Raw genomic sequence first — 23,172 nt, 5'->3', positions numbered from 1 at the left:
AATCGTTCGCTTCGTATCTGCCTAGACACATTTGCTGGCTGTGAATTATTTCACTTGCATGGCAGTGTGCGCATGTTGGTGTGTTAAAAATTCTGGAGACGCTGGGTATCGATCCCAGTACCTCTCGCATGCTAAGCGAGCGCTCTACCATCTGAGCTACGCCCCCTGATGACGGATAGTGCTACATACAACCATATCAATATCACAGACCCTTGCCACTCCCATTATTCCGCAGACAAACACTACTCTCAATGTGTCCGTGAGGGTGTCTTTCAGGTTTCCTGCATTCTGTATCGAATCGTAGTTGGCCAAAATTAAAGTGGCACGCACAACGTCGAAAATAGCGTTCGGCCACCGCTCTGAGTAAGACGAACGTGTTGTCCACACTCTAGACTTCATTGAGGTTAGGCCGTTATACCTAAGACAGATTTGCACTCGATGACACCTCGACAACAGCCGGTCCTCACATTCACGTCTTGCTCTCCTTACGTCAGTATACATCATATGAGTCTGTGACGCTGGCTTTGCCAACATCTTGCGTGTCTTTAGGCTCGCCGCGACCAACACTTACCATGCACTGTCCACGAAACATGGAGGCGCCGGGGCTTGAACCCGGGACCTTTCACATGCAAAGCGAACGCTCTACCAACTGAGCTACGCCCCCAAGCGCAACAAAGCTGCGCTGTTTTCCATCCTTTGCTACTCTGATGTGCGCGGACATGATGGTTGGTTGGTTTATAGGGGCGAAGGGACCAGTGTACAAAGGCGCGATCACGTTCATATGCACAAGAGTTCCAAGTAGTTTCGATGCTCTGGTATTACGACTACAAATTCCGTCTGTATTTAAAGTCTTAAATTGAAAGGACAGTCACAAATTGCTCCGTTTTCACTCCTTGTCGACAATCACACAGCGCCTGAGGTAACAAGCACATCTGAAGCCCCATTGTGCACTCGACTGTTGATGCCAACTCACTGCCGCGCACTTTACTACTGTGTACCACTCTTGTCGTCCAACTGCAAAAGACTGGGCCACAACAAGCTTCCGCGTCTCCATTGCACTGCGCAAACTACGAAACGCTCCCCAAACATTGCACTCACCCATGCAGACGACTTTTCCGACTTTACACGACGCTCACGCAACGCTCACGCTAGTGACAGCCTTATTTAGAGCTTGACGTCGCACCCAAGCGAGTGAGCACATTTCGCCTACGGCTTAGGCCGCCCAACTAGTGTGGCTGCTCGGTCTCTGCAGGCAGCAAGGGGCTGCAAACTTCCCGTGTTCGCGCCTATGTCACCTCCGCTTGCTTGTCAGAGACAGAGTGTCGCAAAACATACAACTCACTCCATGAATTGATTGCTACGGCATCTGTCATCAGCAGTCATAACTAGCAACACCAGTAGCAGCCGACTGCACGTAAAGAATGGGAATGTGCAGTGGGATTTTTGTGAACTCGGCGCAAGGCAGATCTTTTCCGACATAGGTTTGAGAATCTTAAGGGAAGACTCGTACTGGTTCTAAATTAAGTATAGGGCTGGGAGGAGGGTGGTTCCTGCGCGTAACAGCACGCTTGCCAATTGTTGCTGCTAATCGTTCGCTCGTATCTGCCTAGACACATTTGCTGGCTGGTGAATTATTTCACTTGCATGGCAGTGTGCGCATGTTGGTGTGTTAAAAATTCTGGAGACGCTGGGTATCGATCCCAGTACCTCTCGCATGCTAAGCGAGCGCTCTACCATCTGAGCTACGCCCCCTGATGACGGATAGTGCTACATACAACCATATCAATATCACAGACCCTTGCACTCCCATTATTCCGCAGACAAACACTACTCTCAATGTGTCCGTGAGGGTGTCTTTCAGGTTTCCTGCATTCTGTATCGAATCGTAGTTGGCCAAAATTAAAGTGGCACGCACAACGTCGAAAATAGCGTTCGGCCACCGCTCTGAGTAAGACGAACGTGTTGTCCACACTCTAGACTTCATTGAGGTTAGGCCGTTATACCTAAGACAGATTTGCACTCGATGACACCTCGACAACAGCCGGTCCTCACATTCACGTCTTGCTCTCCTTACGTCAGTATACAATCATATGAGTCTGTGACGCTGGCTTTGCAACATCTAGCGTGTCTTTATGCTCGCCGCGACCAACACTTACCATGCACTGTCCACAAAACATGGAGGCGCCGGGGCTTGAACGCGGGACCTTTCACATGCAAAGCGAACGCTCTACCAACTGAGCTACGCCCCCAAGCGCAACAAAGCTGCGCTGTTTTCCATCCTTTGCTACTCTGATGTGCGCGGACATGATGGTTGGTTGGTTTATAGGGGCGAAGGGACCAGTGTACAAAGGCGCGATCACGTTCATATGCACAAGAGTTCCAAGTAGTTTCGATGCTCTGGTATTACGACTACAAATTCCGTCTGTATTTAAAGTCTTAAATTGAAAGGACAGTCACAAATTGCTCCGTTTTCACTCCTTGTCGACAATCACACAGCGCCTGAGGTAACAAGCACATCTGAAGCCCCATTGTGCACTCGACTGTTGATGCCAACTCACTGCCGCGCACTTTACTACTGTGTACCACTCTTGTCGTCCAACTGCAAAAGACTGGGCCACAACAAGCTTCCGCGTCTCCATTGCACTGCGCAAACTACGAAACGCTCCCCAAACATTGCACTCACCCATGCAGACGACTTTTCCGACTTTACACGACGCTCACGCAACGCTCACGCTAGTGACAGCCTTATTTAGAGCTTGACGTCGCACCCAAGCGAAGTGAGCACATTTCGCCTACGGCTTAGGCCGCCCAACTAGTGTGGCTGCTCGGTCTCTGCAGGCAGCAAGGGGCTGCAAACTTCCCGTGTTCGCGCCTATGTCACCTCCGCTTGCTTGTCAGAGACAGAGTGTCGCAAAACATACAACTCACTCCATGAATTGATTGCTACGGCATCTGTCATCAGCAGTCATAACTAGCAACACCAGTAGCAGCCGACTGCACGTAAAGAATGGGAATGTGCAGTGGGATTTTTGTGAACTCGGCGCAAGGCAGATCTTTCCGACATAGGTTTGAGAATCTTAAGGGAAGACTCGTACTGGTTCTAAATTAAGTATAGGGCTGGGAGGAGGGTGGTTCCTGCGCGTAACAGCACGCTTGCCAATTGTTGCTGCTAATCGTTCGCTCGTATCTGCCTAGACACATTTGCTGGCTGTGAATTATTTCACTTGCATGGCAGTGTGCGCATGTTGTGTGTTAAAAATTCTGGAGACGCTGGGTATCGATCCCAGTACCTCTCGCATGCTAAGCGAGCGCTCTACCATCTGAGCTACGCCCCCTGATGACGGATAGTGCTACATACAACCATATCAATATCACAGACCCTTGCACTCCCATTATTCCGCAGACAAACACTACTCTCAATGTGTCCGTGAGGGGTGTCTTTCAGGTTTCCTGCATTCTGTATCGAATCGTAGTTGGCCAAAATTAAAGTGTGCACGCACAACGTCGAAAATAGCGTTCGGCCACCGCTCTGAGTAAGACGAACGTGTTGTCCACACTCTAGACTTCATTGAGGTTAGGCCGTTATACCTAAGACAGATTTGCACTCGATGACACCTCGACAACAGCCCGGTCCTCACATTCACGTCTTGCTCTCCTTACGTCAGTATACATCATATGAGTCTGTGACGCTGGCTTTGCAACATCTTGCGTGTCTTTAGGCTCGCCGCGACCAACACTTACCATGCACTGTCCACGAAACATGGAGGCGCCGGGGCTTGAACCCGGGACCTTTCACATGCAAAGCGAACGCTCTACCAACTGAGCTACGCCCCCAAGCGCAACAAAGCTGCGCTGTTTTCCATCCTTTGCTACTCTGATGTGCGCGGACATGATGGTTGGTTGGTTTATAGGGGCGAAGGGACCAGTGTACAAAGGCGCGATCACGTTCATATGCACAAGAGTTCCAAGTAGTTTCGATGCTCTGGTATTACGACTACAAATTCCGTCTGTATTTAAAGTTCTTAAATTGAAAGGACAGTCACAAATTGCTCCGTTTTCACTCCTTGTCGACAATCACACAGCGCCTGAGGTAACAAGCACATCTGAAGCCCCATTGTGCACTCGACTGTTGATGCCAACTCACTGCCGCGCACTTTACTACTGTGTACCACTCTTGTCGTCCAACTGCAAAAGACTGGGCCACAACAAGCTTCCGCGTCTCCATTGCACTGCGCAAACTACGAAACGCTCCCCAAACATTGCACTCACCCATGCAGACGACTTTTCCGACTTTACACGACGCTCACGCAACGCTCACGCTAGTGACAGCCTTATTTAGAGCTTGACGTCGCACCCAAGCGAGTGAGCACATTTCGCCTACGGCTTAGGCCGCCCAACTAGTGTGGCTGCTCGGTCTCTGCAGGCAGCAAGGGGCTGCAAACTTCCCGTGTTCGCGCCTATGTCACCTCCGCTTGCTTGTCAGAGACAGAGTGTCGCAAAACATACAACTCACTCCATGAATTGATTGCTACGGCATCTGTCATCAGCAGTCATAACTAGCAACACCAGTAGCAGCCGACTGCACGTAAAGAATGGGAATGTGCAGTGGGATTTTTGTGAACTCGGCGCAAGGCAGATCTTTCCGACATAGGTTTGAGAATCTTAAGGGAAGACTCGTACTGGTTCTAAATTAAGTATAGGGCTGGGGAGGAGGGTGGTTCCTGCGCGTAACAGCACGCTTGCCAATTGTTGCTGCTAATCGTTCGCTCGTATCTGCCTAGACACATTTGCTGGCTGTGAATTATTTCACTTGCATGGCAGTGTGCGCATGTTGGTGTGTTAAAAATTCTGGAGACGCTGGGTATCGATCCCAGTACCTCTCGCATGCTAAGCGAGCGCTCTACCATCTGAGCTACGCCCCCTGATGACGGATAGTGCTACATACAACCATATCAATATCACAGACCCTTGCACTCCCATTATTCCGCAGACAAACACTACTCTCAATGTGTCCGTGAGGGGTGTCTTTCAGGTTTCCTGCATTCTGTATCGAATCGTAGTTGGCCAAAATTAAAGTGGCACGCACAACGTCGAAAATAGCGTTCGGCCACCGCTCTGAGTAAGACGAACGTGTTGTCCACACTCTAGACTTCATTGAGGTTAGGCCGTTATACCTAAGACAGATTTGCACTCGATGACACCTCGACAACAGCCGGTCCTCACATTCACGTCTTGCTCTCCTTACGTCAGTATACATCATATGAGTCTGTGACGCTGGCTTTGCAACATCTTGCGTGTCTTTAGGCTCGCCGCGACCAACACTTACCATGCACTGTCCACAAAACATGGAGGCGCCGGGGCTTGAACCCGGGACCTTTCACATGCAAAGCGAACGCTCTACCAACTGAGCTACGCCCCCAAGCGCAACAAAGCTGCGCTGTTTTCCATCCTTTGCTACTCTGATGTGCGCGGACATGATGGTTGGTTGGTTTATAGGGGCGAAGGGACCAGTGTACAAAGGCGCGATCACGTTCATATGCACAAGAGTTCCAAGTAGTTTCGATGCTCTGGTATTACGACTACAAATTCCGTCTGTATTTAACGTCTTAAATTGAAAGGACAGTCACAAATTGCTCCGTTTTCACTCCTTGTCGACAATCACACAGCGCCTGAGGTAACAAGCACATCTGAAGCCCCATTGTGCACTCGACTGTTGATGCCAACTCACTGCCTCGCACTTTACTACTGTGTACCACTCTTGTCGTCCAACTGCAAAAGACTGGGCCACAACAAGTTTCCGCGTCTCCATTGCACTGCGCAAACTACGAAACGCTCCCCAAACATTGCACTCACCCATGCAGACGACTTTTCCGACTTTACACGACGCTCACGCTAGTGACAGCCTTATTTAGAGCTTGACGTCGCACCCAAGCGAGTGAGCACATTTCGCCTACGGCTTAGGCCGCCCAACTAGTGTGGCTGCTCGGTCTCTGCAGGCAGCGAGGGGCTGCAAACTTCCCGTGTTCGCGCCTATGTCACCTCCGCTTGCTTGTCAGAGACAGAGTGTCGCAAAACATACAACTCACTCCATGAATTGATTGCTACGGCATCTGTCATCAGCAGTCACAACTAGCAACACCAGTAGCAGCCGACTGCACGTAAAGAATGGGAATGTGCAGTGGGATTTTTGTGAACTCGGCGCAAGGCAGATCTTTCCGACATAGGTTTGAGAATCTTAAGGGAAGACTTGTACTGGTTCTAAATTAAGTATAGGGCTGGGAGGAGGGTGCTTCCTGCGCGTAACAGCACGCTTGCCAATTGTGGCTGCTAATCGTTCGCTCGTATCTGCCTAGACACATTCGCTGGCTGTGAATTATTTCACTTGCATGGCAGTGTGCGCATGTTGGTGTGTTAAAAATTCTGGAGACGCTGGGTATCGATCCCAGTACCTCTCGCATGCTAAGCGAGCGCTCTACCATCTGAGCTACGCCCCCTGATGACGGATAGTGCTACATACAACCATATCAATATCACAGACCCTTGCACTCCCATTATTCCGCAGACAAACACTACTCTCAATGTGTCCGTGAGGGTGTCTTTCAGGTTTCCTGCATTCTGTATCGAATCGTAGTTGGCCAAAATTAAAGTGGCACGCACAACGTCGAAAATAGCGTTCGGCCACCGCTCTGAGTAAGACGAACGTGTTTGTCCACACTCTAGACTTCATTGAGGTTAGGCCGTTATACCTAAGACAGATTTGCACTCGATGACACCTCGACAACAGCCGGTCCTCACATTCACGTCTTGCTCTCCTTACGTCAGTATACATCATATGAGTCTGTGACGCTGGCTTTGCAACATCTTGCGTGTCTTTAGGCTCGCCGCGACCAACACTTACCATGCACTGTCCACAAAACATGGAGGCGCCGGGGCTTGAACCCGGGACCTTTCACATGCAAAGCGAACGCTCTACCAACTGAGCTACGCCCCCAAGCGCAACAAAGCTGCGCTGTTTTCCATCCTTTGCTACTCTGATGTGCGCGGACATGATGGTTGGTTGGTTTATAGGGGCGAAGGGACCAGTGTACAAAGGCGCGATCACGTTCATATGCACAAGAGTTCCAAGTAGTTTCGATGCTCTGGTATTACGACTACAAATTCCGTCTGTATTTAACGTCTTAAATTGAAAGGACAGTCACAAATTGCTCCGTTTTCACTCCTTGTCGACAATCACACAGCGCCTGAGGTAACAAGCACATCTGAAGCCCCATTGTGCACTCGACTGTTGATGCCAACTCACTGCCTCGCACTTTACTACTGTGTACCACTCTTGTCGTCCAACTGCAAAAGACTGGGCCACAACAAGTTTCCGCGTCTCCATTGCACTGCGCAAACTACGAAACGCTCCCCAAACATTGCACTCACCCATGCAGACGACTTTTCCGACTTTACACGACGCTCACGCTAGTGACAGCCTTATTTAGAGCTTGACGACGTCGCACCCAAGCGAGTGAGCACATTTCGCCTACGGCTTAGGCCGCCCAACTAGTGTGGCTGCTCGGTCTCTGCAGGCAGCGAGGGGCTGCAAACTTCCCGTGTTCGCGCCTATGTCACCTCCGCTTGCTTGTCAGAGACAGAGTGTCGCAAAACATACAACTCACTCCATGAATTGATTGCTACGGCATCTGTCATCAGCAGTCACAACTAGCAACACCAGTAGCAGCCGACTGCACGTAAAGAATGGGAATGTGCAGTGGGATTTTTGTGAACTCGGCGCAAGGCAGATCTTTCCGACATAGGTTTGAGAATCTTAAGGGAAGACTTGTACTGGTTCTAAATTAAGTATAGGGCTGGGAGGAGGGTGCTTCCTGCGCGTAACAGCACGCTTGCCAATTGTGGCTGCTAATCGTTCGCTCGTATCTGCCTAGACACATTCGCTGGCTGTGAATTATTTCACTTGCATGGCAGTGTGCGCATGTTGGTGTGTTAAAAATTCTGGAGACGCTGGGTATCGATCCCAGTACCTCTCGCATGCTAAGCGAGCGCTCTACCATCTGAGCTACGCCCCCTGATGACGGATAGTGCTACATACAACCATATCAATATCACAGACCCTTGCACTCCCATTATTCCGCAGACAAACACTACTCTCAATGTGTCCGTGAGGGTGTCTTTCAGGTTTCCTGCATTCTGTATCGAATCGTAGTTGGCCAAAATTAAAGTGGCACGCACAACGTCGAAAATAGCGTTCGGCCACCGCTCTGAGTAAGACGAACGTGTTGTCCACACTCTAGACTTCATTGAGGTTAGGCCGTTATACCTAAGACAGATTTGCACTCGATGACACCTCGACAACAGCCGGTCCTCACATTCACGTCTTGCTCTCCTTACGTCAGTATACATCATATGAGTCTGTGACGCTGGCTTTGCAACATCTTGCGTGTCTTTATGCTCGCCGCGACCAACACTTACCATGCACTGTCCACAAAACATGGAGGCGCCGGGGCTTGAACCCGGGACCTTTCACATGCAAAGCGAACGCTCTACCAACTGAGCTACGCCCCCAAGCGCAACAAAGCTGCGCTGTTTTCCATCCTTTGCTACTCTGATGTGCGCGGACATGATGGTTGGTTGGTTTATAGGGGCGAAGGGACCAGTGTACAAAGGCGCGATCACGTTCATATGCACAAGAGTTCCAAGTAGTTTCGATGCTCTGGTATTACGACTACAAATTCCGTCTGTATTTAACGTCTTAAATTGAAAGGACAGTCACAAATTGCTCCGTTTTCACTCCTTGTCGACAATCACACAGCGCCTGAGGTAACAAGCACATCTGAAGCCCCATTGTGCACTCGACTGTTGATGCCAACTCACTGCCTCGCACTTTACTACTGTGTACCACTCTTGTCGTCCAACTGCAAAAGACTGGGCCACAACAAGTTTCCGCGTCTCCATTGCACTGCGCAAACTACGAAACGCTCCCCAAACATTGCACTCACCCATGCAGACGACTTTTCCGACTTTACACGACGCTCACGCTAGTGACAGCCTTATTTAGAGCTTGACGTCGCACCCAAGCGAGTGAGCACATTTCGCCTACGGCTTAGGCCGCCCAACTAGTGTGGCTGCTCGGTCTCTGCAGGCAGCGAGGGGCTGCAAACTTCCCGTGTTCGCGCCTATGTCACCTCCGCTTGCTTGTCAGAGACAGAGTGTCGCAAAACATACAACTCACTCCATGAATTGATTGCTACGGCATCTGTCATCAGCAGTCACAACTAGCAACACCAGTAGCAGCCGACTGCACGTAAAGAATGGGAATGTGCAGTGGGATTTTTGTGAACTCGGCGCAAGGCAGATCTTTCCGACATAGGTTTGAGAATCTTAAGGGAAGACTTGTACTGGTTCTAAATTAAGTATAGGGCTGGGAGGAGGGTGCTTCCTGCGCGTAACAGCACGCTTGCCAATTGTGGCTGCTAATCGTTCGCTCGTATCTGCCTAGACACATTCGCTGGCTGTGAATTATTTCACTTGCATGGCAGTGTGCGCATGTTGGTGTGTTAAAAATTCTGGAGACGCTGGGTATCGATCCCAGTACCTCTCGCATGCTAAGCGAGCGCTCTACCATCTGAGCTACGCCCCCTGATGACGGATAGTGCTACATACAACCATATCAATATCACAGACCCTTGCACTCCCATTATTCCGCAGACAAACACTACTCTCAATGTGTCCGTGAGGGTGTCTTTCAGGTTTCCTGCATTCTGTATCGAATCGTAGTTGGCCAAAATTAAAGTGGCACGCACAACGTCGAAAATAGCGTTCGGCCACCGCTCTGAGTAAGACGAACGTGTTGTCCACACTCTAGACTTCATTGAGGTTAGGCCGTTATACCTAAGACAGATTTGCACTCGATGACACCTCGACAACAGCCGGTCCTCACATTCACGTCTTGCTCTCCTTACGTCAGTATACATCATATGAGTCTGTGACGCTGGCTTTGCAACATCTTGCGTGTCTTTAGGCTCGCCGCGACCAACACTTACCATGCACTGTCCACAAAACATGGAGGCGCCGGGGCTTGAACCCGGGACCTTTCACATGCAAAGCGAACGCTCTACCAACTGAGCTACGCCCCCAAGCGCAACAAAGCTGCGCTGTTTTCCATCCTTTGCTACTCTGATGTGCGCGGACATGATGGTTGGTTGGTTTATAGGGGCGAAGGGACCAGTGTACAAAGGCGCGATCACGTTCATATGCACAAGAGTTCCAAGTAGTTTCGATGCTCTGGTATTACGACTACAAATTCCGTCTGTATTTAACGTCTTAAATTGAAAGGACAGTCACAAATTGCTCCGTTTTCACTCCTTGTCGACAATCACACAGCGCCTGAGGTAACAAGCACATCTGAAGCCCCATTGTGCACTCGACTGTTGATGCCAACTCACTGCCTCGCACTTTACTACTGTGTACCACTCTTGTCGTCCAACTGCAAAAGACTGGGCCACAACAAGTTTCCGCGTCTCCATTGCACTGCGCAAACTACGAAACGCTCCCCAAACATTGCACTCACCCATGCAGACGACTTTTCCGACTTTACACGACGCTCACGCTAGTGACAGCCTTATTTAGAGCTTGACGTCGCACCCAAGCGAGTGAGCACATTTCGCCTACGGCTTAGGCCGCCCAACTAGTGTGGCTGCTCGGTCTCTGCAGGCAGCGAGGGGCTGCAAACTTCCCGTGTTCGCGCCTATGTCACCTCCGCTTGCTTGTCAGAGACAGAGTGTCGCAAAACATACAACTCACTCCATGAATTGATTGCTACGGCATCTGTCATCAGCAGTCACAACTAGCAACACCAGTAGCAGCCGACTGCACGTAAAGAATGGGAATGTGCAGTGGGATTTTTGTGAACTCGGCGCAAGGCAGATCTTTCCGACATAGGTTTGAGAATCTTAAGGGAAGACTTGTACTGGTTCTAAATTAAGTATAGGGCTGGGAGGAGGGTGCTTCCTGCGCGTAACAGCACGCTTGCCAATTGTGGCTGCTAATCGTTCGCTCGTATCTGCCTAGACACATTCGCTGGCTGTGAATTATTTCACTTGCATGGCAGTGTGCGCATGTTGGTGTGTTAAAAATTCTGGAGACGCTGGGTATCGATCCCAGTACCTCTCGCATGCTAAGCGAGCGCTCTACCATCTGAGCTACGCCCCCTGATGACGGATAGTGCTACATACAACCATATCAATATCACAGACCCTTGCACTCCCATTATTCCGCAGACAAACACTACTCTCAATGTGTCCGTGAGGGTGTCTTTCAGGTTTCCTGCATTCTGTATCGAATCGTAGTTGGCCAAAATTAAAGTGGCACGCACAACGTCGAAAATAGCGTTCGGCCACCGCTCTGAGTAAGACGAACGTGTTGTCCACACTCTAGACTTCATTGAGGTTAGGCCGTTATACCTAAGACAGATTTGCACTCGATGACACCTCGACAACAGCCGGTCCTCACATTCACGTCTTGCTCTCCTTACGTCAGTATACATCATATGAGTCTGTGACGCTGGCTTTGCAACATCTTGCGTGTCTTTAGGCTCGCCGCGACCAACACTTACCATGCACTGTCCACGAAACATGGAGGCGCCGGGGCTTGAACCCGGGACCTTTCACATGCAAAGCGAACGCTCTACCAACTGAGCTACGCCCCCAAGCGCAACAAAGCTGCGCTGTTTTTCCATCCTTTGCTACTCTGATGTGCGCGGACATGATGGTTGGTTGGTTTATATAGGGGCGAAGGGACCAGTGTACAAAGGCGCGATCACGTTCATATGCACAAGAGTTCCAAGTAGTTTCGATGCTCTGGTATTACGACTACAAATTCCGTCTGTATTTAAAGTCTTAAATTGAAAGGACAGTCACAAATTGCTCCGTTTTCACTCCTTGTCGACAATCACACAGCGCCTGAGGTAACAAGCACATCTGAAGCCCCATTGTGCACTCGACTGTTGATGCCAACTCACTGCCTCGCACTTTACTACTGTGTACCACTCTTGTCGTCCAACTGCAAAAGACTGGGCCACAACAAGTTTCCGCGTCTCCATTGCACTGCGCAAACTACGAAACGCTCCCCAAACATTGCACTCACCCATGCAGACGACTTTTCCGACTTTACACGACGCTCACGCAACGCTCACGCTAGTGACAGCCTTATTTAGAGCTTGACGTCGCACCCAAGCGAGTGAGCACATTTCGCCTACGGCTTAGGCCGCCCAACTAGTGTGGCTGCTCGGTCTCTGCAGGCAGCGAGGGGCTGCAAACTTCCCGTGTTCGCGCCTATGTCACCTCCGCTTGCTTGTCAGAGACAGAGTGTCGCAAAACATACAACTCACTCCATGAATTGATTGCTACGGCATCTGTCATCAGCAGTCACAACTAGCAACACCAGTAGCAGCCGACTGCACGTAAAGAATGGGAATGTGCAGTGGGATTTTTGTGAACTCGGCGCAAGGCAGATCTTTCCGACATAGGTTTGAGAATCTTAAGGGAAGACTTGTACTGGTTCTAAATTAAGTATAGGGCTGGGAGGAGGGTGCTTCCTGCGCGTAACAGCACGCTTGCCAATTGTGGCTGCTAATCGTTCGCTCGTATCTGCCTAGACACATTCGCTGGCTGTGAATTATTTCACTTGCATGGCAGTGTGCGCATGTTGGTGTGTTAAAAATTCTGGAGACGCTGGGTATCGATCCCAGTACCTCTCGCATGCTAAGCGAGCGCTCTACCATCTGAGCTACGCCCCCTGATGACGGATAGTGCTACATACAACCATATCAATATCACACAGACCCTTGCACTCCCATTATTCCGCAGACAAACACTACTCTCAATGTGTCCGTGAGGGTGTCTTTCAGGTTTCCTGCATTCTGTATCGAATCGTAGTTGGCCAAAATTAAAGTGGCACGCACAACGTCGAAAATAGCGTTCGGCCACCGCTCTGAGTAAGACGAACGTGTTGTCCACACTCTAGACTTCATTGAGGTTAGGCCGTTATACCTAAGACAGATTTGCACTCGATGACACCTCGACAACAGCCGGTCCTCACATTCACGTCTTGCTCTCCTTACGTCAGTATACATCATATGAGTCTGTGACGCTGGCTTTGCAACATCTTGCGTGTCTTTAGGCTCGCCGCGACCAACACTTACCATGCACTGTCCACAAAACATGGAGGCGCCGGGGCTTGAACCCGGGACCTTTCACATGCAAAGCGAACGCTCTACCAACTGAGCTACGCCCCCAAGCGCAACAAAGCTGCGCTGTTTTCCATCCTTTGCTACTCTGATGTGCGCGGACATGATGGTTGGTTGGTTTATAGGGGCGAAGGGACCAGTGTACAAAGGCGCGATCACGTTCATATGCACAAGAGTTCCAAGTAGTTTCGATGCTCTGGTATTACGACTACAAATTCCGTCTGTATTTAACGTCTTAAATTGAAAGGACAGTCACAAATTGCTCCGTTTTCACTCCTTGTCGACAATCACACAGCGCCTGAGGTAACAAGCACATCTGAAGCCCCATTGTGCACTCGACTGTTGATGCCAACTCACTGCCTCGCACTTTACTACTGTGTACCACTCTTGTCGTCCAACTGCAAAAGACTGGGCCACAACAAGTTTCCGCGTCTCCATTGCACTGCGCAAACTACGAAACGCTCCCCAAACATTGCACTCACCCATGCAGACGACTTTTCCGACTTTACACGACGCTCACGCTAGTGACAGCCTTATTTAGAGCTTGACGTCGCACCCAAGCGAGTGAGCACATTTCGCCTACGGCTTAGGCCGCCCAACTAGTGTGGCTGCTCGGTCTCTGCAGGCAGCAAGGGGCTGCAAACTTCCCGTGTTCGCGCCTATGTCACCTCCGCTTGCTTGTCAGAGACAGAGTGTCGCAAAACATACAACTCACTCCATGAATTGATTGCTACGGCATCTGTCATCAGCAGTCATAACTAGCAACACCAGTAGCAGCCGACTGCACGTAAAGAATGGGAATGTGCAGTGGGATTTTTGTGAACTCGGCGCAAGGCAGATCTTTCCGACATAGGTTTGAGAATCTTAAGGGAAGACTCGTACTGGTTCTAAATTAAGTATAGGGCTGGGAGGAGGGTGGTTCCTGCGCGTAACAGCACGCTTGCCAATTGTTGCTGCTAATCGTTCGCTCGTATCTGCCTAGACACATTTGCTGGCTGTGAATTATTTCACTTGCATGGCAGTGTGCGCATGTTGGTGTGTTAAAAATTCTGGAGACGCTGGGTATCGATCCCAGTACCTCTCGCATGCTAAGCGAGCGCTCTACCATCTGAGCTACGCCCCCTGATGACGGATAGTGCTACATACAACCATATCAATATCACAGACCCTTGCACTCCCATTATTCCGCAGACAAACACTACTCTCAATGTGTCCGTGAGGGTGTCTTTCAGGTTTCCTGCATTCTGTATCGAATCGTAGTTGGCCAAAATTAAAGTGGCACGCACAACGTCGAAAATAGCGTTCGGCCACCGCTCTGAGTAAGACGAACGTGTTGTCCACACTCTAGACTTCATTGAGGTTAGGCCGTTATACCTAAGACAGATTTGCACTCGATGACACCTCGACAACAGCCGGTCCTCACATTCACGTCTTGCTCTCCTTACGTCAGTATACATCATATGAGTCTGTGACGCTGGCTTTGCAACATCTAGCGTGTCTTTATGCTCGCCGCGACCAACACTTACCATGCACTGTCCACAAAACATGGAGGCGCCGGGGCTTGAACGCGGGACCTTTCACATGCAAAGCGAACGCTCTACCAACTGAGCTACGCCCCCAAGCGCAACAAAGCTGCGCTGTTTTCCATCCTTTGCTACTCTGATGTGCGCGGACATGATGGTTGGTTGGTTTATAGGGGCGAAGGGACCAGTGTACAAAGGCGCGATCACCGTTCATATGCACAAGAGTTCCAAGTAGTTTCGATGCTCTGGTATTACGACTACAAATTCCGTCTGTATTTAAAGTCTTAAATTGAAAGGACAGTCCACAAATTGCTCCGTTTTCACTCCTTGTCGACAATCACACAGCGCCTGAGGTAACAAGCACATCTGAAGCCCCATTGTGCACTCGACTGTTGATGCCAAACTCACTGCCGCGCACTTTACTACTGTGTACCACTCTTGTCGTCCAACTGCAAAAGACTGGGCCACAACAAGCTTCCGCGTCTCCATTGCACTGCGCAAACTACGAAACGCTCCCCAAACATTGCACTCACCCATGCAGACGACTTTTCCGACTTTACACGACGCTCACGCAACGCTCACGCTAGTGACAGCCTTATTTAGAGCTTGACGTCGCACCCAAGCGAGTGAGCACATTTCGCCTACGGCTTAGGCCGCCCAACTAGTGTGGCTGCTCGGTCTCTGCAGGCAGCAAGGGGCTGCAAACTTCCCGTGTTCGCGCCTATGTCACCTCCGCTTGCTTGTCAGAGACAGAGTGTCGCAAAACATACAACTCACTCCATGAATTGATTGCTACGGCATCTGTCATCAGCAGTCATAACTAGCAACACCAGTAGCAGCCGACTGCACGTAAAGAATGGGAATGTGCAGTGGGATTTTTGTGAACTCGGCGCAAGGCAGATCTTTCCGACATAGGTTTGAGAATCTTAAGGGAAGACTCGTACTGGTTCTAAATTAAGTATAGGGCTGGGAGGAGGGTGGTTCCTGCGCGTAACAGCACGCTTGCCAATTGTTGCTGCTAATCGTTCGCTCGTATCTGCCTAGACACATTTGCTGGCTGTGAATTATTTCACTTGCATGGCAGTGTGCGCAATGTTGGGTGTGTTAAAAATTCTGGAGACGCTGGGTATCGATGCCCCAGTACCTCTCGCATGCTAAGCGAGCGCTCTACCATCTGAGCTACGCCCCCTGATGACGGATAGTGCTACATACAACCATATCAATATCACAGACCCTTGCACTCCCATTATTCCGCAGACAAACACTACTCTCAATGTGTCCGTGAGGGTGTCTTTCAGGTTTCCTGCATTCTGTATCGAATCGTAGTTGGCCAAAATTAAAGTGGCACGCACAACGTCGAAAATAGCGTTCGGCCACCGCTCTGAGTAAGACGAACGTGTTGTCCACACTCTAGACTTCATTGAGGTTAGGCCGTTATACCTAAGACAGATTTGCACTCGATGACACCTCGACAACAGCCGGTCCTCACATTCACGTCTTGCTCTCCTTACGTCAGTATACATCATATGAGTCTGTGACGCTGGCTTTGCAACATCTTGCGTGTCTTTAGGCTCGCCGCGACCAACACTTACCATGCACTGTCCACGAAACATGGAGGCGCCGGGGCTTGAACCCGGGACCTTTCACATGCAAAGCGAACGCTCTACCAACTGAGCTACGCCCCCAAGCGCAACAAAGCTGCGCTGTTTTCCATCCTTTGCTACTCTGATGTGCGCGGACATGATGGTTGGTTGGTTTATAGGGGCGAAGGGACCAGTGTACAAAGGCGCGATCACGTGTCATATGCACAAGAGTTCCAAGTAGTTTCGATGCTCTGGTATTACGACTACAAATTCCGTCTGTATTTAAAGTCTTAAATTGAAAGGACAGTCACAAATTGCTCCGTTTTCACTCCTTGTCGACTAATCACACAGCGCCTGAGGTAACAAGCACATCTGAAGCCCCATTGTGCACTCGACTGTTGATGCCAACTCACTGCCGCGCACTTTACTACTGTGTACCACTCTTGTCGTCCAACTGCAAAAGACTGGGCCACAACAAGCTTCCGCGTCTCCATTGCACTGCGCAAACTACGAAACGCTCCCCAAACATTGCACTCACCCATGCAGACGACTTTTCCGACTTTACACGACGCTCACGCAACGCTCACGCTAGTGACAGCCTTATTTAGAGCTTGACGTCGCACCCAAGCGAAGTGAGCACATTTCGCCTACGGCTTAGGCCGCCCAACTAGTGTGGCTGCTCGGTCTCTGCAGGCAGCAAGGGGCTGCAAACTTCCCGTGTTCGCGCCTATGTCACCTCCGCTTGCTTGTCAGAGACAGAGTGTCGCAAACATACAACTCACTCCATGAATTGATTGCTACGGCATCTGTCATCAGCAGTCATAACTAGCAACACCAGTAGCAGCCGACTGCACGTAAAGAATGGGAATGTGCAGTGGGATTTTTGTGAACTCGGCGCAAGGCAGATCTTTCCGACATAGGTTTGAGAATCTTAAGGGAAGACTCGTACTGGTTCTAAATTAAGTATAGGGCTGGGAGGAGGGTGGTTCCTGCGCGTAACAGCACGCTTGCCAATTGTTGCTGCTAATCGTTCGCTCGTATCTGCCTAGACACATTTGCTGGCTGTGAATTATTTCACTTGCATGGCAGTGTGCGCATGTTGGTAGTGTTAAAAATTCTGGAGACGCTGGGTATCGATCCCAGTACCTCTCGCATGCTAAGCGAGCGCTCTACCAATCTGAGCTACGCCCCCTGATGACGGATAGTGCTACATACAACCATATCAATATCACAGACCCTTGCACTCCCCATTATTCCGCAGACAAAACACTACTCTCAATGTGTCCGTGAGGGTGTCTTTCAGGTTTCCTGCATTCTGTATCGAATCGTAGTTGGCCAAAATTAAAGTGGCACGCACAACGTCGAAAATAGCGTTCGGCCACCGCTCTGAGTAAGACGAACGTGTTGTCCACACTCTAGACTTCATTGAGGTTAGGCCGTTATACCTAAGACAGATTTGCACTCGATGACACCTCGACAACAGCCGGTCCTCACATTCACGTCTTGCTCTCCTTACGTCAGTATACATCATATGAGTCTGTGACGCTGGCTTTGCAACATCTTGCGTGTCTTTAGGCTCGCCGCGACCAACACTTACCATGCACTGTCCACAAAACATGGAGGCGCCGGGGCTTGAACCCGGGACCTTTCACATGCAAAGCGAACGCTCTACCAACTGAGCTACGCCCCCAAAGCGCAACGAAAGCTGCGCTGTTTTCCATCCTTTGCTACTCTGATGTGCGCGGACATGATGGTTGGTTGGTTTATAGGGGCGAAGGGACCAGTGTACAAAGGCGCGATCACGTTCATATGCACAAGAGTTTCCAAGTAGTTTCGATGCTCTGGGTATTACGACTACAAATTCCCGTCTGTATTTAAAGTCTTAAATTGAAAGGACAGTCACAAATTGCTCCGTTTTCACTCCTTGTCGACAATCACACAGCGCCTGAGGTAACAAGCACATCTGAAGCCCCATTGTGCACTCGACTGTTGATGCCAACTCACTGCCGCGCACTTTACTACTGTGTACCACTCTTGTCGTCCAACTGCAAAAGACTGGGCCACAACAAGCTTCCGCGTCTCCATTGCACTGCGCAAACTACGAAACGCTCCCCAAACATTGCACTCACCCATGCAGACGACTTTTCCGACTTTACACGACGCTCACGCTAGTGACAGCCTTATTTAGAGCTTGACGTCGCACCCAAGCGAGTGAGCACATTTCGCCTACGGCTTAGGGCCGCCCAACTAGTGTGGCTGCTCGGTCTCTGCAGGCAGCAAGGGGCTGCAAACCTTCCCGTGTTCGCGCCTATGTCACCTCCGCTTGCTTGTCAGAGACAGAGTGTCGCAAAACATACAACTCACTCCATGAATTGATTGCTACGGCATCTGTCATCAGCAGTCATAACTAGCAACACCAGTAGCAGCCGACTGCACGTAAAGAATGGGAATGTGCAGTGGGATTTTTGTGAACTCGGCGCAAGGCAGATCTTTCCGACATAGGTTTGAGAATCTTAAGGGAAGACTCGTACTGGTTCTAAATTAAGTATAGGGCTGGGGAGGAGGGTGGTTCCTGCGCGTAACAGCCACGCTTGCCAATTGTTGCTGCTAATCGTTCGCTCGTATCTGCCTAGACACATTTGCTGGCTGTGAATTATTTCACTTGCATGGCAGTGTGCGCATGTTGGTGTGTTAAAAATTCTGGAGACGCTGGGTATCGATCCCAGTACCTCTCGCATGCTAAGCGAGCGCTCTACCATCTGAGCTACGCCCCCTGATGACGGATAGTGCTACATACAACCATATCAATATCACAGACCCTTGCACTCCCATTATTCCGCAGACAAACACTACTCTCAATGTGTCCGTGAGGGTGTCTTTCAGGTTTCCCTGCATTCTGTATCGAATCGTAGTTGGCCAAAATTAAAGTGGCACGCACAACGTCGAAAATAGCGTTCGGCCACCGCTCTGAGTAAGACGAACGTGTTGTCCACACTCTAGACTTCATTGAGGTTAGGCCGTTATACCTAAGACAGATTTGCACTCGATGACACCTCGACAACAGCCGGTCCTCACATTCACGTCTTGCTCTCCTTACGTCAGTATACATCATATGAGTCTGTGACGCTGGCTTTTGCAACATCTTGCGTGTCTTTAGGCTCGCCGCGACCAACACTTACCATGCACTGTCCACAAAACATGGAGGCGCCGGGGCTTGAACCCGGGACCTTTCACATGCAAAGCGAACGCTCTACCAACTGAGCTACGCCCCCCAAGCGCAACGAAGCTGCGCTGTTTTCCATCCTTTGCTACTCTGATGTGCGCGGACATGATGGTTGGTTGGTTTATAGGGGCGAAGGGGACCAGTGTACAAAGGCGCGATCACGTTCATATGCACAAGAGTTCCAAGTAGTTTCGATGCTCTGGTATTACGACTACAAATTCCGTCTGTATTTAAAGTCTTAAATTGAAAGGACAGTCACAAATTGCTCCGTTTTCACTCCTTGTCGACAATCACACAGCGCCTGAGGTAACAAGCACATCTGAAGCCCCATTGTGCACTCGACTGTTGATGCCAACTCACTGCCGCGCACTTTACTACTGTGTACCACTCTTGTCGTCCAACTGCAAAAGACTGGGCCACAACAAGCTTCCGCGTCTCCATTGCACTGCGCAAACTACGAAACGGCTCCCCAAACATTGCACTCACCCATGCAGACGACTTTTCCGACTTTACACGACGCTCACGCTAGTGACAGCCTTATTTAGGAGTGAGCACATTTCGCCTACGGCTTAGGCCGCCCAACTAGTGTGGCTGCTCGGTCTCTGCAGGCAGCGAGGAGCTGCAAACTTCCCGTGTTCGCGCCTATGTCACCTCCGCTTGCTTGTCAGAGACAGAGTGTCGCAAAACATACAACTCACTCCATGAATTGATTGCTACGGCATCTGTCATCAGCAGTCACAACTAGCAACACCAGTAGCAGCCGACTGCACGTAAAGAATGGGAATGTGCAGTGGGATTTTTGTGAACTCGGCGCAAGGCAGATCTTTCCGACATAGGTTTGAGAATCTTAAGGGAAGACTTGTACTGGTTCTAAATTAAGTATAGGGCTGGGAGGAGGGTGCTTCCTGCGCGTAACAGCACGCTTGCCAATTGTGGCTGCTAATCGTTCGCTCGTATCTGCCTAGACACATTCGCTGGCTGTGAATTATTTGCATGGCAGTGTGCGCATGTTGGTGTGTTAAAAATTCTGGAGGACGCTGGTATCGATCCCAGTACCTCTCGCATGCTAAGCGAGCGCTCTACCATCTGAGCTACGCCCCCTGATGACGGATAGTGCTACATACAACCATATCAATATCACAGACCCTTGCACTCCATTATTCCGCAGACAAACACTACTCTCAATGTGTCCGTGAGGGTGTCTTTCAGGTTTCCTGCATTCTGTATCGAATCGTAGTTGGCCAAAATTAAAGTGGCACGCACAACGTCGAAAATAGCGTTCGGCCACCGCTCTGAGTAAGACGAACGTGTTGTCCACACTCTAGACTTCATTGAGGTTAGGCCCGTTATACCTAAGATAGATTTGCACTCGATGACACCTCGACAACAGCCGGTCCTCACATTCACGTCTTGCTCTCCTTACGTCAGTATACATCATATGAGTCTGTGAGGCTGGCTTTGCAACATCTTGCGTGTCTTTAGGCTCGCCGCGACCAACACTTACCATGCACTGTCCACAAAACATGGAGGCGCCGGGGCTTGAACCCGGGACCTTTCACATGCAAAGCGAACGCTCTACCAACTGAGCTACGCCCCCAAGCGCAACAAAGATGCGCTGTTTTCCATCCTTTGCTACTCTGATGTGCGCGGACATGATGGTTGGTTGGTTCATAGGGGGCGAAGGGACCAGTGTACAAAGGCGCGATCACGTTCATATGCACAAGAGTTCCAAGTAGTTTCGATGCTCTGGTATTACGACTACAAATTCCGTCTGTATTTAACGTCTTAAATTGAAAGGACAGTCACAAATTGCTCCGTTTTCACTCCATGTCGACAATCACACAGCGCCTGAGGTAACAAGCACATCTGAAGCCCCATTGTGCACTCGACTGTTGATGCCAACTCACTGCCTCGCACTTTACTACTGTGTACCACTCTTGTCGTCCAACTGCAAAAGACTGGGCCACAACAAGTTTCCGCGTCTCCATTGCACTGCGCAAACTACGAAACGCTCCCCAAACATTGCACTCACCTATGCAGACGACTTTTCCGACTTTACACGACGCTCACGCAACGCTCACGCTAGTGACAGCCTTATTTAGAGCTTGACGTCGCGCCCAAGCGAGTGAGCACATTTCGCCTACGGCTTAGGCCGCCCAACTAGTGTGGCTGCTCGGTCTCTGCAGGCAGCGAGGAGCTGCAAACTTCCCGTGTTCGCGCCTATGTCACCTCCGCTTGCTTGTCAGAGACAGAGTGTCGCAAAACATACAACTCACTCCATGAATTGATTGCTACGGCATCTGTCATCAGCAGTCACAACTAGCAACACCAGTAGCAGCCGACTGCACGTAAAGAATGGGAATGTGCAGTGGGATTTTTGTGAACTCGGCGCAAGGCAGATCTTTCCGACATAGGTTTGAGAATCTTAAGGGAAGACTTGTACTGGTTCTAAATTAAGTATAGGGCTGGGAGGAGGGTGCTTCCTGCGCGTAACAGCACGCTTGCCAATTGTGGCTGCTAATCGTTCGCTCGTATCTGCCTAGACACATTCGCTGGCTGTGAATTATTTGCATGGCAGTGTGCGCATGTTGGTGTGTTAAAAATTCTGGAGACGCTGGGTATCGATCCCAGTACCTCTCGCATGCTAAGCGAGCGCTCTACCATCTGAGCTACGCCCCCTGATGACGGATAGTGCTACATACAACCATATCAATATCACAGACCCTTGCACTCCCATTATTCCGCAGACAAACACTACTCTCAATGTGTCCGTGAGGGTGTCTTTCAGGTTTCCTGCATTCTGTATCGAATCGTAGTTGGCCAAAATTAAAGTGGCACGCACAACGTCGAAAATAGCGTTCGGCCACCGCTCTGAGTAAGACGAACGTGTTGTCCACACTCTAGACTTCATTGAGGTTAGGCCGTTATACCTAAGATAGATTTGCACTCGATGACACCTCGACAACAGCCGGTCCTCACATTCACGTCTTGCTCTCCTTACGTCAGTATACATCATATGAGTCTGTGAGGCTGGCTTTGCAACATCTTGCGTGTCTTTAGGCTCGCCGCGACCAACACTTACCATGCACTGTCCACAAAACATGGAGGCGCCGGGGCTTGAACCCGGGACCTTTCACATGCAAAGCGAACGCTCTACCAACTGAGCTACGCCCCCAAGCGCAACAAAGATGCGCTGTTTTCCATCCTTTGCTACTCTGATGTGCGCGGACATGATGGTTGGTTGGTTCATAGGGGCGAAGGGACCAGTGTACAAAGGCGCGATCACGTTCATATGCACAAGAGTTCCAAGTAGTTTCGATGCTCTGGTATTACGACTACAAATTCCGTCTGTATTTAACGTCTTAAATTGAAAGGACAGTCACAAATTGCTCCGTTTTCACTCCTTGTCGACAATCACACAGCGCCTGAGGTAACAAGCACATCTGAAGCCCCATTGTGCACTCGACTGTTGATGCCAACTCACTGCCTCGCACTTTACTACTGTGTACCACTCTTGTCGTCCAACTGCAAAAGACTGGGCCACAACAAGTTTCCGCGTCTCCATTGCACTGCGCAAACTACGAAACGCTCCCCAAA

The 23,172-nt window shown here is 50.2% G+C and overlaps 28 non-coding genes across 28 annotated transcripts; all 28 read right to left on the bottom strand.

Annotated features, from left to right (window-relative positions):
• Window positions 1–93: 93 nt before the first annotated feature.
• Window positions 94–166, bottom strand: Trnaa-agc (transfer RNA alanine (anticodon AGC)). Its single transcript has one exon. It is a non-coding gene; the product is annotated as a tRNA-Ala (tRNA).
• A 425-nt stretch (window positions 167–591) lies between these two features.
• On the bottom strand, window positions 592–664 carry Trnaa-ugc (transfer RNA alanine (anticodon UGC)). The gene has a single exon. It is a non-coding gene; the product is annotated as a tRNA-Ala (tRNA).
• A 1,015-nt stretch (window positions 665–1,679) lies between these two features.
• Trnaa-agc (transfer RNA alanine (anticodon AGC)) lies at window positions 1,680–1,752 on the bottom strand. The gene has a single exon. It is a non-coding gene; the product is annotated as a tRNA-Ala (tRNA).
• A 424-nt stretch (window positions 1,753–2,176) lies between these two features.
• On the bottom strand, window positions 2,177–2,249 carry Trnaa-ugc (transfer RNA alanine (anticodon UGC)). Its single transcript has one exon. It is a non-coding gene; the product is annotated as a tRNA-Ala (tRNA).
• Window positions 2,250–3,262: 1,013 nt separating this feature from the next.
• On the bottom strand, window positions 3,263–3,335 carry Trnaa-agc (transfer RNA alanine (anticodon AGC)). Its single transcript has one exon. It is a non-coding gene; the product is annotated as a tRNA-Ala (tRNA).
• Window positions 3,336–3,761: 426 nt separating this feature from the next.
• On the bottom strand, window positions 3,762–3,834 carry Trnaa-ugc (transfer RNA alanine (anticodon UGC)). The gene has a single exon. It is a non-coding gene; the product is annotated as a tRNA-Ala (tRNA).
• Window positions 3,835–4,849: 1,015 nt separating this feature from the next.
• Trnaa-agc (transfer RNA alanine (anticodon AGC)) lies at window positions 4,850–4,922 on the bottom strand. Its single transcript has one exon. It is a non-coding gene; the product is annotated as a tRNA-Ala (tRNA).
• Window positions 4,923–5,346: 424 nt separating this feature from the next.
• Trnaa-ugc (transfer RNA alanine (anticodon UGC)) lies at window positions 5,347–5,419 on the bottom strand. Its single transcript has one exon. It is a non-coding gene; the product is annotated as a tRNA-Ala (tRNA).
• Window positions 5,420–6,421: 1,002 nt separating this feature from the next.
• Window positions 6,422–6,494, bottom strand: Trnaa-agc (transfer RNA alanine (anticodon AGC)). The gene has a single exon. It is a non-coding gene; the product is annotated as a tRNA-Ala (tRNA).
• A 424-nt stretch (window positions 6,495–6,918) lies between these two features.
• Window positions 6,919–6,991, bottom strand: Trnaa-ugc (transfer RNA alanine (anticodon UGC)). Its single transcript has one exon. It is a non-coding gene; the product is annotated as a tRNA-Ala (tRNA).
• Window positions 6,992–7,996: 1,005 nt separating this feature from the next.
• Trnaa-agc (transfer RNA alanine (anticodon AGC)) lies at window positions 7,997–8,069 on the bottom strand. Its single transcript has one exon. It is a non-coding gene; the product is annotated as a tRNA-Ala (tRNA).
• A 423-nt stretch (window positions 8,070–8,492) lies between these two features.
• Trnaa-ugc (transfer RNA alanine (anticodon UGC)) lies at window positions 8,493–8,565 on the bottom strand. The gene has a single exon. It is a non-coding gene; the product is annotated as a tRNA-Ala (tRNA).
• Window positions 8,566–9,567: 1,002 nt separating this feature from the next.
• On the bottom strand, window positions 9,568–9,640 carry Trnaa-agc (transfer RNA alanine (anticodon AGC)). The gene has a single exon. It is a non-coding gene; the product is annotated as a tRNA-Ala (tRNA).
• Window positions 9,641–10,063: 423 nt separating this feature from the next.
• Trnaa-ugc (transfer RNA alanine (anticodon UGC)) lies at window positions 10,064–10,136 on the bottom strand. Its single transcript has one exon. It is a non-coding gene; the product is annotated as a tRNA-Ala (tRNA).
• Window positions 10,137–11,138: 1,002 nt separating this feature from the next.
• On the bottom strand, window positions 11,139–11,211 carry Trnaa-agc (transfer RNA alanine (anticodon AGC)). Its single transcript has one exon. It is a non-coding gene; the product is annotated as a tRNA-Ala (tRNA).
• Window positions 11,212–11,634: 423 nt separating this feature from the next.
• On the bottom strand, window positions 11,635–11,707 carry Trnaa-ugc (transfer RNA alanine (anticodon UGC)). The gene has a single exon. It is a non-coding gene; the product is annotated as a tRNA-Ala (tRNA).
• A 1,016-nt stretch (window positions 11,708–12,723) lies between these two features.
• Trnaa-agc (transfer RNA alanine (anticodon AGC)) lies at window positions 12,724–12,796 on the bottom strand. The gene has a single exon. It is a non-coding gene; the product is annotated as a tRNA-Ala (tRNA).
• Window positions 12,797–13,221: 425 nt separating this feature from the next.
• On the bottom strand, window positions 13,222–13,294 carry Trnaa-ugc (transfer RNA alanine (anticodon UGC)). The gene has a single exon. It is a non-coding gene; the product is annotated as a tRNA-Ala (tRNA).
• Window positions 13,295–14,296: 1,002 nt separating this feature from the next.
• On the bottom strand, window positions 14,297–14,369 carry Trnaa-agc (transfer RNA alanine (anticodon AGC)). Its single transcript has one exon. It is a non-coding gene; the product is annotated as a tRNA-Ala (tRNA).
• A 423-nt stretch (window positions 14,370–14,792) lies between these two features.
• Trnaa-ugc (transfer RNA alanine (anticodon UGC)) lies at window positions 14,793–14,865 on the bottom strand. Its single transcript has one exon. It is a non-coding gene; the product is annotated as a tRNA-Ala (tRNA).
• A 1,516-nt stretch (window positions 14,866–16,381) lies between these two features.
• On the bottom strand, window positions 16,382–16,454 carry Trnaa-ugc (transfer RNA alanine (anticodon UGC)). The gene has a single exon. It is a non-coding gene; the product is annotated as a tRNA-Ala (tRNA).
• A 1,016-nt stretch (window positions 16,455–17,470) lies between these two features.
• Trnaa-agc (transfer RNA alanine (anticodon AGC)) lies at window positions 17,471–17,544 on the bottom strand. The gene has a single exon. It is a non-coding gene; the product is annotated as a tRNA-Ala (tRNA).
• A 425-nt stretch (window positions 17,545–17,969) lies between these two features.
• Window positions 17,970–18,042, bottom strand: Trnaa-ugc (transfer RNA alanine (anticodon UGC)). Its single transcript has one exon. It is a non-coding gene; the product is annotated as a tRNA-Ala (tRNA).
• A 1,011-nt stretch (window positions 18,043–19,053) lies between these two features.
• Trnaa-agc (transfer RNA alanine (anticodon AGC)) lies at window positions 19,054–19,126 on the bottom strand. Its single transcript has one exon. It is a non-coding gene; the product is annotated as a tRNA-Ala (tRNA).
• A 425-nt stretch (window positions 19,127–19,551) lies between these two features.
• On the bottom strand, window positions 19,552–19,624 carry Trnaa-ugc (transfer RNA alanine (anticodon UGC)). Its single transcript has one exon. It is a non-coding gene; the product is annotated as a tRNA-Ala (tRNA).
• Window positions 19,625–21,099: 1,475 nt separating this feature from the next.
• Trnaa-ugc (transfer RNA alanine (anticodon UGC)) lies at window positions 21,100–21,172 on the bottom strand. Its single transcript has one exon. It is a non-coding gene; the product is annotated as a tRNA-Ala (tRNA).
• A 1,009-nt stretch (window positions 21,173–22,181) lies between these two features.
• Trnaa-agc (transfer RNA alanine (anticodon AGC)) lies at window positions 22,182–22,254 on the bottom strand. Its single transcript has one exon. It is a non-coding gene; the product is annotated as a tRNA-Ala (tRNA).
• A 423-nt stretch (window positions 22,255–22,677) lies between these two features.
• Window positions 22,678–22,750, bottom strand: Trnaa-ugc (transfer RNA alanine (anticodon UGC)). The gene has a single exon. It is a non-coding gene; the product is annotated as a tRNA-Ala (tRNA).
• Window positions 22,751–23,172: the final 422 nt, after the last annotated feature.

The sequence above is a fragment of the Schistocerca cancellata genome, unplaced genomic scaffold (assembly GCF_023864275.1).
Source record: "Schistocerca cancellata isolate TAMUIC-IGC-003103 unplaced genomic scaffold, iqSchCanc2.1 HiC_scaffold_906, whole genome shotgun sequence".
Lineage (NCBI taxonomy): Eukaryota > Metazoa > Arthropoda > Insecta > Orthoptera > Acrididae > Schistocerca > Schistocerca cancellata.
Note: the sequence above shows the minus strand (reverse complement) of the source record. Positions and strands in the feature narration are given on the sequence as shown.